The sequence below is a fragment of the Salvelinus alpinus genome, chromosome 3, assembly GCF_045679555.1.
Source record: "Salvelinus alpinus chromosome 3, SLU_Salpinus.1, whole genome shotgun sequence".
NCBI lineage: Eukaryota > Metazoa > Chordata > Actinopteri > Salmoniformes > Salmonidae > Salvelinus > Salvelinus alpinus.
This window is the reverse complement of record NC_092088.1, coordinates 88605168-88622913: the sequence shown is the minus strand read 5'-3', so window position 1 is coordinate 88622913 and position 17746 is coordinate 88605168. Positions and strand designations below refer to the sequence as shown.

Genomic DNA, 17746 nt, shown 5'->3' with positions numbered 1-17746 from the left:
AACCTCTCTTTCGTGTCGTCTGAGATTCCCAAAGATTGGAAAGCAGCTGCGGTCATCCCCCTCTTCAAAGGGGGAACACTCTTTATCCAAACTGCTACAGACCTATATCTATCCTACCCTTCCTTTCTAAGGTCTTCGAAAGCCAAGTCAACAAACAGATTACCGACCATTTCAAATCCCACCATACCTTCTCCGCTATGCAATCTGGTTTCAGAGCTGGTCATGGGTGCACCTCAGCCACGCTCAACGTCCTAAAAGATATCCTAACCGCCATCGATAAGAAACAATACTGTGCAGCCGTATTCATTGACCTGGCCAAGGCTTTCGACTCTGTCAATCACCACATCCTCATCGGCAGACTCGATAGCCTTGGTTGCTCAGATGATTGCCTCGCTTGGTTCACCAACTACTTCTCTGATAGAGTTCAGTGTGTCAAATCGGAGGGCCTGTTGTCCGGGCCTCTGGCTGTCTCTATGGGGGTGCCACAGGGTTCAATTCTTGGACCGACTCTCTTCTGTATACATCAATGATGTTGCTCTTGCTGCTGGTGAGTCTCTGAACCACCTCTACGCAGACGACACCATTCTGTATACTTCTGGCCCTTCTTTGGACACTGTGTTAACAACCCTCCAGACGAGCTTCAATGCCATACAACTCTCCTTCCGTGGCCTCCAATTGCTCTTAAATACAAGTAAAACTAAATGCATGCTCTTCAAACAATCGCTGCCTGCACCTGCCCGCCTGTCCAACATCACTACTCTGGACGGTTCTGACTTACAAATACCTAGGTGTCTGGTTAGACTGTAAGCTCTCCTTCCAGACTCACATCAAACATCTCCAATCCAAAGTTAAATCTAGAATTGGCTTCCTATTTCGCAACAAAGCATCCTTCACTCATGCAGCCAAACATACCCTCGTAAAACTGACCATCCTACCGATCCTCGACTTCGGCGATGTCATTTACAAAATAGCCTTCAATACCCTACTCAATAAATTGGATGCAGTCTATCACAGTGCCATCCGTTTTGTCACCAAAGCCACATATACTACCCACCACTGCGACCTGTACGCTCTCGTTGGTTGGCCCTCGCTTCATACTCGTCGCCAAACCCACTGGCTCCAGGTCATCTACAAGACCCTGCTAGGTAAAGTCCCCCCTTATCTCAGCTCGCTGGTCACCATATCATCACCCACCTGTAGCACGCGCTCCAGCAGGTAAATCTCGCTGGTCACCCCCAAAACCAATTCTTCCTTTGGCCGCCTCTCCTTCCAGTTCTCTGCTGCCAATGACTGGAATGAACTACAAAAATGTCTGAAACTGGAAACACTTATCTCCCTCACTAGCTTTAACCTTTCAGTCATACCCATCCCGGATCCAGGATTTCTGTCATTAAAAACCCTGACTAGCATAGCGTAGTCTAGCGCCAGAGGGTAATCATAAAATATAATTTCATGAAATCACAAGTGCAATATTGCAAAACACAGCTTAGCCTTTTGTTAATCCATCTGTCGTCTCAGATTTTGAAATTATGCTTTCCAGCGAAAGCAATACAAGCGTTTGTGTAAATGTATTGATCGCTAGACAAAACAATAAGAACAGCTAGCGCCAGGTAACTCGGTAACAAAAACCAGCAAAGCAATCAAATGAATCGTTTACCTTTGTTGATCTTCGGTTGGTTTCACTCACGAGACTCCCAGTTAGACAGCAAATATTCCTTTTGTTCCATAAAGATATGTTTTATATCCAAATACCTCCGTTTGTTTGATGCGTCATGACCAGGAATCCACCGGAAAAAGTGTTCGCGACAACGGCGGAAAAAAATCCTAATTATATCCATAATGTCCACATAAACATGCCAAACGTTGTTTTTGATCCAACTTCATTGTGTTTTTCACATATCTATTCGATAATAAATCAACCGGGACAGTTGGCTTCTCACTAGGAGCGAGAGAGACAATGGCTACCTTTCAGATTTGCGCAAAAATCACCCAGAGAGCCCCCACCTGTCCACTTACCCAATGTGCTCTTGCAGGCTCATCCTTCAAAATAAAGGCCTGAAACTACGTCTAAAGGCTGTTGACACCTTAGGGAAGACATAGAAAAAGAGGTCTTATTGATGTGACTTCACAAATGCGATAGGAAGGCATTGGAACACAGAGCTCTCAAAATGAGTGCCACTTCCTGCTTGAAATTTTCTCAGGTTTTCACCTGCAATAAAACTGCAATAACTCACAGACAAAATTCTTACAGTTTTGGAAACTTCAGAGTGTTTTCTATCATAATCTGACTATTATATGCATGTTCTAGTTTCGGGGGCTGAGAAATAGGCAGTTTGAAATGGGTACGCATATTTTGCCATATGTTAAAATTGCGCCCCCTATCAATTAAGCACCAGCTGTCAGAGCAGCTCACAGATTACTGCACCTGTACATAGCCCATCTATAATTTAGCCCAAACAACTACCTCTCCCCCTACTGTATTTATTTATTTTGCTCCTTTGCACCCCATTATTTCTATCTCTACTTTGCACATTCTTCCATTGCAAATCTACCATTCCAGTGTTTTACTTGCTATGTTGTATTTACTTCGCCACCATGGCCTTTTTGCCTTTACCTCCCTAATCTCACCTCATCTGCTCACATTGTATATAGACTTATTTTTGTACTGTATTATTGACTGTATGTTTGTTTTACTCCATGTGTAACTCTGTGTTGTTGTATATGTCGAACTGCTTTGCTTTATCTTGGCCAGGTCGCAATTGTAAATGAGAACTTGCCTACCTGGTTAAATAAAAGTGAAATAAAAATAAATAAATAAATATGCCTATATGTTTAGTCAAGGTTTGTATCACAACTAAAGTGGCCGAATAACTTCTTAAATAAAGCACATTTATCCGCTTTAAAACAGGTGTAGAACCTAACTAGCACACACCGTACGCAGTGTGTGTTTCAAGTTTGGGGAAGATAATCTTCATTATAAAAAATGCACATTTTTTATAAAAAATGCACTGTTAGTGTCTTATCGACTGTTCCACAAGTGCATTTTCATGAATTGTTTATGGTTCATTGAACAAGCATGGGAAACAGTGTTTAAACCCTTTATGATGAAGATCTGTGAAGTTATTTGGATTTTTGTGAATTATCTTTGAAAGACAGTGTCCTGATAAAGGGAAATTTTTCTGCTGCATTTATACGCAACTCGGAATTGGATAAGGACGAGTGCAGTTGTGTCCCCGATGTGTTAATCTTCACTTGTAGCCTGTTAGAAATGCCCGATCATGTGATGGGGAGCTGTGTGAGTGAGAGCAGGCAGCACTCAGGGAGAACATTGATAGTGTTAACAAAGAAAACTGCAGAACAGTGGTCACCAACCTCTTCTGGATCACTTTGAATCAAAATGCAAGCCGAGAACTACCGATCAGATCTTTTTTTTACATGACTTAAAAAACGTAAGCTTATGCAACATTAACCAATTAAAAACTGTACTGTAGCAATGAGGTTTGTGCAGTAAGCTATAGGCCCAATACTTTACCACCCCATATATTGCTTGAATTGCCCTGCTGATGTTCAGGCATTTAAAAAATATATATATTTCAACATTTGAGGTAGGCTATACTGTATGATCACACCGGTAATAGATCCCGTTGTATTACTTGTGAAGAACAGCTGAGTGAACATACATTTAAATAATTAGCTTTTTATTTGTATTTTACTGGGCTGATGGTGCCTACATATGATGGTCAGTCACAGTGGGGGGAGAGAGCAGCAGACTTGAGGGTCCACCTCTCAACATCCCTCCGCTCTCCCTTTCCTCCACTGACACTGACCAAAAATAGACACCGTCTTCCAGCTGATGGCCAAACTTGAGTCGCAACACATTATTTCTGCATCATGCACAAATTCATGTTGTTACTCCTATGACCAGAGAAATATAAATATTTATTGATATTCATAACAATGCAAGCCTATAGATACACTTTCTTACTCATTAACTACTGCTGCACCGCTTGTTGTAGCGCTGAGTGGAAATGGGAAGAATGTCCATTTTATGACATGAACCCACTCATAAAAACAGCATCTCTTTGCTGTATTCGTTGAGTCTCTCTAGTCATAGTTTTAAATGTTTTGAATTCTCACAGTATCAACTTTGCTGTTGCTTTCTTTTATGCCTGCTACATTACTGTAGACACGGTCATCTGAGCCATCCGATTGGCAAGTGGTAGGCCTATAGTGCTCTTAATTTGCTTTCTGGTCTTGCCGGGAAGGCAGAGTTTGTGCCTTCTGACACATGAAATGGTTAAAAATGGCACAGTTCGCCTACCCGGCGCGCAGGGCAGCTGAATCGGGTGCATCTAACAGCCCTAGACAAAAAATAAATAAAAATGGAACACAAGGCTTGTTTTTCTACAGAAAATGTTTGACAATTGACCGGTTGGTGACCACTGCTTTAGAAAGTTGAGTGAAGTTCAATGTCGTGCTCCTCTCCATGGGCTGATATTTCTGCGTGGCAGTCCCAGGGAGCTGGGAACATTGGCCAGGAGACATGCAAATTACTGCCTTGCTCAATGGCACATTGACAGATTCTTCACCTAGTTGGCTCAGGGATTCAAACCAGCGACCTTTTGGTTACTGGCCAAACACTCTTAACAGCTAGGCTACCTGCCACCTAGAAGCTAGAAGCCTAATTATTGTGCTGGTTCTGAAGCATGGTAGCCTACATGCACACACAGCATAGGGCAGGGTTCCCCAACTGGTGGGGGGAAATTAAAAAGGGTCAAAACGCCAACAAATCAGCTTCAAGTGATTTTAATTTGGAAAATCTGTTCCAAAGTATTCCCACGCATAATAGAGAGATATGTGATTGTATACAAATGTAAGCAAGACTTGAAATGATTAGGTTTTAGTCAAATATGATATTTCTTTAGTCATTTTTAGCAGATTTACCAACTTACAGTAGTGAGTTTTCATACTTTATTCCCATACTGGTCCACCGTGGGAATCGAACCCACAACCATGGCGTTGCAACGCCATGCTCTACCAACTGAGGCACACTGGACCATGTTTCAGCTTCTCGTGGGTCAATTTGCAGTCTACAAATTCTTAGTATTATGTTCCAGGCCTCCTGACCATCCGCTCAAGAACAAATCGTCCCCTGGCTGAATCTAGTTGATGATCCCTGGACTAGGGGAACTCCAGGGTAAATGAGAAGACTCCTACCATAACAACTGTTGAACCCTGACCTGGCCCTATCTCGTCATGTCCACAGTGGAATCCTCATGGGACGTGTTGTTTAAAGGACACTCCTCTTGTTGATTTGGTGATTCAGAATGTAGACTGTTCTCCAAACACAGCTTGGCTGTGTCCGTACCTCCTGTTGTTGACGTGACTGAGTAATGTGTGTGACACACACGTAACCTGTGGACCAGCTGGATAGCTACAACTGGGTCCCAAATGGCACCCCATTTCCTACATAGGGAATATGACCATAGCCTAAGTAGTGCACTATATAGGGAATAAGGTGCCATTTGTGGCCTAGACAACCGTTACAGTCGCTGTCAAACAAGCCCTCAGCATCTCACATTCTCTTTCTCCACCCGCTTTCTCTCTCTCCACCCGCTTTCTCTCTCTCCATCCGCTTTTTCTCTCCCCATCTGCTTTTTCTCTCTCCATCCGCTTTTTCTCTCTCCATCCGCTCTTTCTCTCTCCATCCGCTCTTTCTCTCTCCATCTGCTCTTTCTCTCTCCATCCGCTCTTTCTCTCTCCATCCGCTCTTTCTCTCTCCATCCGCTTTTTCTCTCTCCATCCGCTCTTTCTCTCTCCATCCGCTCTTTCTCTCTCCATCCGCTCTTTCTCTCTCCATCCGCTTTTTCTCTCTCCATCCGCTCTTTCTCTCTCCATCCGCTCTTTCTCTCTCCATCCGCTCTTTCTCTCTCCATCCGCTTTTTCTCTCTCCATCCGCTCTTTCTCTCTCCATCCGCTTTTTCTCTCTCCATCCGCTTTTTCTCTCTCCATCCGCTGTCTCTCTCCATCCGCTTTTTCTCTCTCCATCCGCTCTTTCTCTCTCTCCCCATCCGCTATCTCTCTCTCCCCATCAGCTCTCTCTCTCTCTCTCTCCCCATCAGCTCTCTCTCTCTCTCTCCGCATCCGCTCTCTCTCTCTCTCTCTCCCCATCTGCTCTCTCTCTCTCCATCCGCTCTCTCTCTCTCTTCATCCTCTCTCTCTCCATCCGCTCTCTCTCTCCCCATCCGCTCTCTCTCTCTCTCTCCATCCGCTCTCTCTCTCCATCCGCTCTCTCTCTCTCTCCATTCGCTGTCTCTCTCTCTCCATCCGCTCTCTCTCTCTCCATCCGCTCTCTCTCTCTCTCTCTCTCTCTCTCTCTCTCTCTCTCTCTCTCTCTCTCTCTCTCTCTCTCTCTCTCTCTCTCTCTCTCTCTCTCTCTCTTTCTCTCTCTCCATGAGGCTCCCTGGACCCAGCTCAAGCTTAGCTCCGATTATAAAATATGCTCAATGAGGAAAAATTTTTTTTCTCTTATATAACCAAGCGTTCTGGTGGATATCTTTGATAAACGTTCTGTACATCTTGTCAGAGCTCTCCTCTCCCTCTAATCTTTCAATTAAATTGAGTCATTCTCTATTGTGGTGTGATGTTGAAGCATGTGGTGGTTCTGGAACATAACCAATTCAGAGAGAGACGGCGGTGGGGGGGGGGTAGAGACGGGGGAGAGATGGGGGGAGAGAGAGAGACGGCTCACCTCACCACCATCTCCTCTTGCACCTCACACTCTTGATATCATTTCAATTGAACACATACACATTCCTTAGTGTAGCCCTTTTCATTGATCTAATTGGAAAAGCCTGGATGCCTGAGACTATCCACCCCTCATCACTCTGAGACACCCCTTCAACTTATGTTCCTGTATGAATCCTCATCGTCTCTTCATTCTCTCACTATAGCTTGAGTAACTTAGAACTTGGTGAAGACCTTTTATCCCCCGGTTGTGGAGAGTAAGTTCCCTCTGATAGCCAGCCAGCTTCAGATTCATTGCCTTAGTGTTTAGAGCTGACTTTACCCACCTGGCTGACCGTGTTATGACTGGGACAGTGTCAGACTGTAAACAACGAGGGTCCCCCGAGTGGCGCAGCAGTCTAAGGCACTGCATCGCAGTGCTTGAGGCTTCACTACAGATCTGGGTTTGATACCAGGTTGTGTCGCAGCCGACCGGGAGACCCATGAGGCGGCGCACAATTGTCCGGGTTAGGAGAGGGTTTGGCCGGCCAGGAAGTCCTTGTCTCATTGAGCTCTAGCGACTCCTTTTGGAGGGCCGGGCGCCTGCACGCTGACATGGTCGGCAGGTGTCGGCAGGTGTTTCCTCCGAAACATTGGTGCGGCTGTCTTCCGGGTTAATCGAGCAGTGTGTCAAGAAGCAGTGCTGCTTGGCAGGGTCGTGTTTCAGAGTACGCATGGATCTCGGAAGACGCATGGGCCAAAGAGCAGATATGATGTGTTAGGAAGTTGATATGCCCATATTAGGATATCGACCTTCGCCTCTCCCGTTGACTATAACTACCGATTGGATTCCACGAAATTGGGGAGATAAAGGGGTAAAAGTACAAAATAAATAAACTGTAAACAAAAGCCAGATAACCCCCCTCAGGCCGCGTGACACATTCCGTACTTCGACCCACACAGAGATAACCCAAACTCAGCCTACACACACACAGGACTCACCACCACCACGGGCACATAAAACAGAAATAACACCACTAATCCCATTAATACACTATCTCCTGAACTCGACAGAAAATAAAAGCCCAGTTTTCTCTTCTGAAGGCCTGCTGCATTTGGTCAAGATTTTAATCTCCAAACCTACCCCCCTCTAATTTACAAAGTATTTACTTTTGAATTTGAACCAGTCTGTAGCTAGCTGCTTTCAATAAAAGCTAGAGAGAGAAGGAGGAAGTCTTCATCCGGTTAAAAGCCGGAGTCTCTGTAGTTAGGGCTGAGGAGGGTTTGATCTCTGGACGTGTGTAATGCCTACAGCCACGTAGCCACACTCTTTGTCTTGCAGGGCATCTTTTATCCCTGACAAATGCTGATCACATGAGCTCTCCTCTAAGCCCCTGTATTCAGACTATGCGCCGTTCCGCCGCAAACTGTCTGAGTGTGTGGCCCGGCCCTGTGGCCCGGCCCTGTGGCCCGGCTCTGTGGCCCGGCTCTGTGGCGCTCGCTGTTTGTGTGTGTGTGTGTGTGTCTTTGCATGTGGGGCTATTATCATCTTATCCTATAATCTCCACATGTCTGCATTTCTCAATCAGACCATTAAGGCTTCATTGTAGATCTGTGATGGGGATTGAGCAATTGTTCTATTCCCTTTTTCAGTCTGTCTTTAAGCCAGGTGTTCAGTATTCTCTTTGTTTTTAAGCCCGGTGTTTAGTATTCACTCTGTCTTTAAGCCCGGTGTTCAGTATTCGCTCTGTCTTTAAAACTTCTTTGGGCTAGGGGGCAGTACTTTCACGTCCGGATGAAAAGCATGCCCAAAGTAAACTGCCTGCTACTCAGGCCCAGAAGCTAGGATATGCATATTATTGGTATATTTGGATAGAAAACACTCTGAAGTTTCTAAAACTGTTTGAATAATGTTTGTGAGTGTAACAGAACTGATTTGGCAGGCGGAACCCCGAGCCCAATCCATCCAGGGAAAAATTTTTTTGAGGTCAATCTGTTTTCTATTATATTTCTATTGCAAGCCCGTTTTAATAGAAATATGCTTGCAGTTCCTATCGCTTCCACTAGATGTCAACAGTCTTTAGAAATTGGTTGATGTTTTTCCTTTGAGAAATGAAGAAGTAGCCATTTCCTATCTGGGTGGATAGCCAAGTGTACTGTTGTGGTTGGGGCGCGCGACCTGAGGCTCGCTCCACTTTAATTTGATCCGCTATTGAACGCAGTTAATCCCGTCTTAAATTTCATTGATTATTTACATTAAAAAATACCTAAATTTGGATTAGGAATGTTTGAAATGTTTGGACAAAGTTTACAGGTAACTTATTAGATAATGTGTAGTCATGTCGGGCGAGTTGGAACCGATGTTTTTCTGAATCAAACGTGCCAAATAAATGGACATTTTGGAGATATAACGATGGAATTTATCTAACAAAAGGACCATTTGTGATGTTTATGGGACATTTTGGAGTGCCAACAGAAGAAGCTATTCAAAGGTAAGGCATGAATTATATCGTTATTTCTGAGTTTTGTGTCGCGCCTGGCGGGTTGAAATATGATTGTCATGTGTTTGTTTGATGGGGTGCTGTCCTCAGATAATAGCATGGTTTGCTTTCGTCGTAAAGCCTTTTTGAAATCTGACATGGTGGCTGTATTAACAAAAAGTAGAGCTTTAATTTGGTGTATTGCACTTGTGATTGTATGAAAGTTAAATATTTCTAATCATTTTATTTGAATTTGACGATCTGCCATTTCACCGGATGTTGTCAAATCGATCCCGTTAACGGGATTTGATCCCTAAGAAGTTTTAAGCCCGGTGTTCGGTATTCGCTCTGTCTTTAAGCCCGGAGTTCGGTATTTGCTCTGTCTTTAAGCCCGGAGTTCGGTATTCGCTCTGTCTTTAACCTCTAATTCCTCCCAAACCTGGATCCGGGAGCACCCCCATCAGTAAAAAAGCTGACTAGCATAGCCTAGCATAGCGCCACAAGTAAATACTAGCATCTAAATATCATTAAATCACAAGTCCAAGACACCAGATGAAAGATACAGATCTTGTGAATCCAGCCATCATTTCTGATTTTTAGAAGACAGGGAAGACACAATATGTAAATCTATTAGCTAACCACGTTAGCAAAAGACACCACTTTTTTTACTCCACCAGTTTTTTACTCCATCAGTAGCTATCACAAATTCGACCAAATAAAGATATAAATAGCCACTAACCAAGAAACAACTTCATCAAATGACAGTCTGATAACATATTTATTGTATAGCATATGTTTTGTTAGAAAAATGTGCATATTTCAGGTATAAATCACAGTTCTACATTGCAGCTGCAATCTGAAATAGCGTCGATGCAGCCAGAATAATTACAGAGACCAACGTCAAATACATAATTACTCATCATAAATCATTTCTGAAAAATACACAGCGTACAGCAAATGAAAGCCCAACATCTTGTGAATCCAGCCAATATGTCAGATTTTTTAAGTGTTTTACAGCGAAAACACAATATAGCATTGTATTAGCTTACCACAATAGCCAGAAACACAACCGCATTTACCAGCAGCAAATGTTAGCGATCGTGACAATCCAGCAAAAGATATATAATTTTTGACTAACCTTGATATACTTCATCAGATGACAGTCCTGTAACATCATATTACACAATGCATATAGGTTTTGTTCGAAAATGTGCATATTTAGCAGCACAAATCGTGGTTATACAATGTGATCACTAGCAACATTTCATGCATTCTGGCCGGCGCCATCTTGGAGGCGCACCTAATCTAATCAATAAATAATCGTAAACTTGACTAAAAAATACAGGTTGGACAGCAAATGAAAGATGCATTAGTTATTAATGCAACCGCTGTGTTAGATTTTTAAAATGAACGTTACTAGACATACAGTGTGCGTTACAGCCAGACCAGTGCCGCAATAATGGCGGACAAATCCATTTACATTTTTCCACATAAATACGGAATAACATCATAAATAGCTCTTACTTTTGGACGAGCTTCCATCAGAATCTTGGGCAAGTTGTCCTTTGTCCAAAATAATCGTTGCTTGGTTGTAAAACGTCATCTTCAACTTCGGATTTAGCAGCTAACAATAGCTATGTGGCCACAACATGCCCAAATGTTCAAAACGCAATACTAAGGAAATTCCGAAAATAGCAATATACTCGCATAAACTGATATAACTCGGTTTAAAATAACTTCGTTATGATGTTTCTAACACCTATATCGAATTAAATTACAGACGGATATATCTAAGGCCGATAACTGAGCGTTTCAAAATGCCATCCTGAGGTCTTGCTTTGCGTAATGACGAACGTCGAAAAGAGAGCTCCCTTCGTTCCTTGGCCTTTTATAAGGGCTGAGATCTACGTAGAAACTCCATTCCAATTCTCATTGGTTACTGACATCCAGGGGAAGGCGGGTGCAGTTCATGTCGACCCATAGGATACATACAGAGCTTTAAACTGATCTGAGAACAGAGCCTCGTTTTCAGACCTTCGCAGTTCCTGTCATGAATTTCGCTGCAGAAAGAGTTCTGGATCACCCACAGACATAATTCAAACGGTTTTAGAAACTAGAGATTGTTTTCTATCCAATAGTAATAATAATATGCATATTGTATGAGCAAGAATTGAGTACGAGGCAGGTTAATTTGGGAACGATAAATGTCCAAGTTGAAACAGCACCCCCTATAGTGACAAGAGGTTATTAAGCCCGGTGTTCGGGATTCAAATCAAATGTATTTATATAGCCCTTCTTACATCAGCTGATATATCAAAGTGCTGTACAGAAACCCAGCCTAAAACCCCAAACAGCAAGCAATGCAGGTGTAGAAGCACGGTGGCTAGGAAAAACTCCCTAGAAAGGCCAAAACCTAGGAAGAATCTAGAGAGGAACCAGGCTACGAGGGGTGGTCAGTCCTCTTCTGGCTGTGCCGGGTGGAGATTATAACACAACATGGCCAAGATGTTCAAATGTTCATAAATGACCAGCATGGTCAAATAATAATAATAACAGTAGTTGTCGAGGGTGCAACAAGTCAGCACCTCAGGAATAAATGTCAGTTGGCTTATCATAGCCGATCATTGAGAGTATCTCTACCGCTCCTGCTGTCTCTAGAGAGTTGAAAACAGCAGGTCTGGGACAGGTAGCACGTCCAGTGAACAGGTCAGGGTTCCATAGCCGCAGGCAGAGGAGTTGAAACTGGAGCAGCAGCATGGCCAGGTGGACTGGGGATAGCAAGGAGTCATCATGCCAGGTAGTCCTGAGGCATGGTCCTAGGGCTCAGGTCCTCCGAGAGAGAGAAAGAAATAAAGAGAGAAAGAGAGAATTAGAGAGAGCATACTTAAATTCACACAGGACACAGGATAAGACAGGAGAAATACTCCAGATATAACAGACTGACCCTAGCCCCCCGACACACAAACTACTGCAGCATAAATACTGGAGGCTGAGACAGGAGGGGTCAGGAGACACTGTGGCCCCATCCGATGATACCCCCGGACAGGGCCAAACAGGGAGGATATAACCCCACCCACTTTGCCAAAGCACAGCCCCCACACCACTAGAGGGATATCTTCAACCACCAACTTACCATCCTGAGACAAGGCCGAGTATAGCCAACAAAGATCTCTGCCACGGCACAACCCAAGGGGGTGGGGGCGCCAACCCAGACAGGAAGACCACGTCAGCGACTAAACCCACTCAAGTTTTCGCTCTGTCTTTAAGCCCGGTGATTGGTATTCGCTCTGTCTTTTAAGCCCGGTGTTCAGTATTCGCTCTGTCGTTAAGCCCGGTGTTCAGTATTCTCTCTGTCGTTAAGCCCCGTGTTCAGTATTGCTATTGCTTGCTGAATTTGTTGTTGGTGAAATACAAATGTGGGGAAAGTTGTATTAAGATTGTGTCTTTCTCTGCCTCCCTCCCGCTCCCCCCCTCCCTCTTTCTGTACTTCCCTAACTTTGTCCTTCCCTCTCCCTCTATCCTTTCTCTCTGTCTCCCTCAGTCCTCTCCATGCGGTGGGCTTTACCTTAGCCTGTGGGGTCCCTGGTATCATCGTGGTGACCCTGGCTGTGAACACTCTAAAGGGCCCTTGGGGGCCCTCAACATCTTCCTCTACACCTGCTGTTACACCCCCCTGAAGAGGCTCAGCACCACCAATACCTGGGTGGGAGCCGTGGTGGGGGCCATTCCCCCTGTCATGGACAGGACGGCCACTCTGGACACAGGTACTGAACTGTAGGACACACACAATGTACACACACACACACACACACACACACACACACACACACACACACACACACACACACACACACACACACACACAGTACTGATACCTCATCTTGTGTTTCACGATGAAGCAGTGGGTTTATGACGAGCTGTTCAAACTGAATATGTTGGTAAACGGGGGATGGAGGAGAGAAAAGAAGGATACACCCACACTTGTTGATCCAACTTTGGGCCAAAGAGCAGCTATGGTGTTTTAGAAAGTTAATGTCTGTGTACTACATCCTACTGTACACATGTTAAACTCTGATGAACTGGTTCAAATCTCACTCTTCAGAGCGACTCAGACGTGGATTATTGTTTTCCAAACTAGATATCCAGCTAGTGGGAAAGATGGTGTTTATCGCCACCTTAAATAACATTTTGTTTTGTAATATAACCTTTTGTTAATTATTATAGGGCTGTGAAACCCATAGCCTAATGGCTTCAGACTGAGCATTTCTCACCATTTATTTACCTAGAGCAATTTCCATTTTATAAAAGGTGTAGTGTACATTTATTTACAGTAGTGTTGATTAATTATTGCTTCTTCAGTGGAAATACAAAATATGTATAAAAATGCCAAATATACCAAACGCTAAATCAAGCAGAGATTTAACACTATTTGTGCATGTTAATCATTACTGAAATGTGCAAACTACAAACATTCAACCAGTTAAAGATAATGAATACATGTTCTGAACACCTCCAAAACACAGGTCATGTGGTTTGGTAAGAAGAATGGCCCTCTCCCTACAGGTGTGATTACTATCTCTGAGGGTTTAGAGCTTGAGGTAGTCACCTCATACAAGTACTTGGGAATATGGCTAGATGATACACTGTCCTTCTCTCAGCACATATCAAAGCTGCAGGCTAAAGTTAAATCTAGACTTGGTTTCCTCTATTGTAATCACTCCTCTTTCACCCCAGCTGCCAAACTAACCCTGATTCAGATGACCATCCTACCCATGCTAGATTACGGAGACATAATTTATAGATCGGCAGGTAAGGGTGCTCTCGAGCGGCTAGATGTTCTTTACCATTCGGCCATCCGAATGTGCTAGAAGGCCAGCATCCCAGAGTCGCCTCTTCACTGTTGACATTGAGACTGGTGTTTTGCTGGTACTATTTAATGTAGCTGCCAGTTGAGGACTGTTTCTCAAACTAGACACTCTAATGTACTTGTCCTCCTGCTCAGTTGTGCACCGGGGCCTCCCACTCCTCTTTCTATTCTGGTTAGAGCCAGTTTGCGCTGTTCTGTGAAGGGAGTAGCACACAGCGTTGTACGAGATCATAAGTTTCTTGGCAATTTCTTGCATGGAATAGTCTTCATTTCTCAGAACAAGAATAGACGGATGAGTTTCAGAAGAAATATCTTTGTTTCTGGCCATTTTCAGCTGTGCTAACATAATTGCAAAAGGATTTTCTAATGATCAATTAGCCTTTTAAAATTATAAACTTTGATTAGCTAACACAACATGCAATTGGAACACAGGAGTGATGATTGCTGATAATGGGCCTCTGTACATCTATGTAGATATTCCATAGAAAATCTGCCGTTTCCAGCTACAATAGTAATTTACAACATTAACAATGTCTACACTGTATTTCTGGTCAATTTGATATTATTTTAATGGAAGAAATGTGCATTTCTTTCAAAGACAAGGACAAAGACTTGCCTTTTGGTAGGCCGTCATTGGCAATAAGAATTTGTTCTTAACTGACTTGCCTAGATAACAATATTGAGTTAGAATGTTTTTTTTTATATACAAATAACTGTGGGACACAAAAAAAGGCAGCGTAGAACCCCATTTCCCGAAACCCATTTCCCGAAACTCTAATAACTCTAAAATGTTGTTTACATTTACATTTACATTTAAGTCATTTAGCAGACGCTCTTATCCAGAGCGACTTACAAATTGGGTTCTGGAAGTTTGCCCCCCCAAAAAATGTTCTCACTGTGAATGGTGCAGTGGTCTAAGGCATTGGATCTCTGTGCAAGAAGTGTCACTACAGTCCCTGGTTCGAATCCAGGCTGTATCACATCCGGCCGTGATTGGGAGTCCCATAGGGTGACACACAATTGGTCCAGTGTCCTCTGGATTTGGCCGGGGTAGGCCGTCATTGTAAATAAGAAGTTGTTCTTAACTGACTTACCTAGTTAAATAAAGGTTAAATACAAATAAAAATAAACATTTTGGGGGGTATTCTCCTACAAATTAATTAGCACAAAAAGTCACACAGAAATGCACAAAATCTGCTGAAATATTTGTTGTACATATTTGCACGAATTGAGGGAGATTTTGTTGCTATAGGCTACCATTAACAGATGATTTTCTCAGTTTACAAAACATCTTGAACACCTGTTCTTTCCATGACAGGCTGACCAGGGGAATCCAGGTGGAAGCTATGATCCCTTATTGATGTCACTTGTTAAATACGCTTCAATTAGTGTAGATGAAGGGGAGGAGATACGTTAAAGAACGAGTTATAATCTTCCAGACAATTGAGACATGGATTGTGTATGTGTGGCATTAAGGGTGAATGTGCAAGACAAAATACTTAAGTGCCTTTGAACAGGGTATGGTAGTAGGTGCCAGGTACACCGGTTTGTGAGTCAAGAACTGCAACCCTGCGGTGTTTTTCATGCTCAAAAGTTTCCGGTGTGTATCAAGAATGGTACACCAACCAAAGGACATCCAGCAACTTGACACAACTGTGGGAAACATTGAAGCCAGCATTGGTCTGCATCCCCGTGGAACGCTTTCGACACCTTGTAGAGTGCATGCCCCAACTACTTGAGGCTGTCCTGAAGGTGTGCTTAATGTTTTGTACACTCGATGTGTATCCCGACTCCCGAATGAGCCCGGCTCCCGAAGGAGGACTGAGTTGATTCTTGACGGTAACATCTGGCCGAGTCTCCCCGCGCGGCCTTACTGTGCCTGGCCAGTCATGTAAACTAGCCTACTCTTGGGGTCGTGGATTTACCTCCGATCCCTCGGTAATGTAGCATACTTTAAAAGTAAATGTGTGCCCTTTTAACAGATCGTGGCCAATTTACTTGATCTTGTACGAAATGTATTTAGAACTTGTGAGATATTCAAGCTCAGATACAAAAACACAATGTAATGCAAAGATTTCAGTGACTCATAAGGATTTGAATTGTATCCGGAACTGTCTTTTTATGGAGGCCTGTAAATTATATAGCATTAACATTACTGGTGTCTTTGTTAAATGTTCAGGCTCAAGTAGGCTAATCTTTTTTGGCAGTCGTTGTTTTATCATTTGGTTTATCAGTTATTCATTTTAATAATAACAAGTAAAATAACTCCTACAATAGCAGTATTTTTGTCCAGTAACTTCGGTGCTAGGACCCCTAATTCATGTGAAGTTAGATGTCTTTTGAAGTTAAATTAAACAATGTTAGGGTTGTCATTTAGTTACGTCAGCCTTGCAAAGTTGTGTTAAAATATTGCTGTTATTTAGGCATGCTAAGATCTTGTTGATTTTTTGACCTTTTTGATAGTTTGAAAATATTGTTAACAACGATCATGCTAAAATATAATCGTTTTTTGTCCTCGGAAAATGGGTTTAGTTTTCATGTACCATGCATCAGTTTGTAGGCTGTTGAGCAGGCGCTGGCAGAGGTCTGCAGGCTACTAGGCTACAACAGTTGCCTTGACAATTTACGAAAAAAGACTTGATTTATTTACCAAACGTTTGTCTAATTTCTTTAAGAAGAACATGTTCACCAGTTCATGAGGTAGCCGTATGAGTTCAAATGCAGTAAGAAATAATAAACACAAATGTACCTTTATGAATGAGCAATCATATGTTGCTCCAAAAACATAAAACATATTTCATCCACATTATAACATTCATATTCATGTGAGCGTGAAAACGTTCTCAACAGGTATACAAAAGCGTTTATTTAATCATGAATAGCCACCTTATCAGAGCGAGCATAAAGTTTGGAGACTTGTTGGTGAACTGGATCGAAAGTTCCAGCACACACAGTTCGACATTTCTCTGAGTATTTACTTTGAATTTAGGCCAACATGGGGTATTTGCCGTTGGTATAAAACAAGTAGTTTAACATTAACAAATAACAAATGGATAGGCCAAAGTCCCAACGAATGAACAAAATGTTTTTCTTACAACACTTATATAACTCAAAATGAATTACTGTGTCGTTTTCGATCATAATAATAAATCATGTAAAAAAATCTTGTCGTTGTTGTCATGCAACTGCTGATAATTAATGTATTGTTATCAATAATAAAGGTATGAACCATTGTTATTCATTTTTATTTAATGGCTACTTACGTTCAGTGTAAAAAATAAATAATAATAATCAAATGGCTAAGGCTGCTTACTCTCCTTTGATAACCACCGCTACTTTCTTCATCTAAAATGACTTGCAAGCACAATAATCGAACTGTTTTTCTCCTTGAAAATATGGAAGAAAATATTTAACGTATAATGCAGCCTATTTAACTTATATGCAGCCTATATACTGTGCTTCGCACAATCGATGGCCTATATGTTTGTCAATACAGAAGATCTGTGCCAGCAACAATTATATCAGTTGATATTGAGTTTGAGAAGACAAGATGGGTCATCGTTATGCATAATAAATCATGTATTGCCGTAGGCCTGTAGGATATATGACATAGAACCAGAGCAGACTACCCTATCCAATCCAATGTGTTCATATACACATTAAATAATGCTCA

At 42.6% G+C, this 17746-nt stretch overlaps 1 pseudogene; it reads left to right on the top strand.

Annotated features, from left to right (window-relative positions):
- The window catches only part of LOC139569870 (protoheme IX farnesyltransferase, mitochondrial-like), a 66495-nt pseudogene extending 53511 nt beyond the window's left edge, over positions 1-12984 (top strand).
- The last annotated feature ends 4762 nt before the right edge of the window (positions 12985-17746 follow it).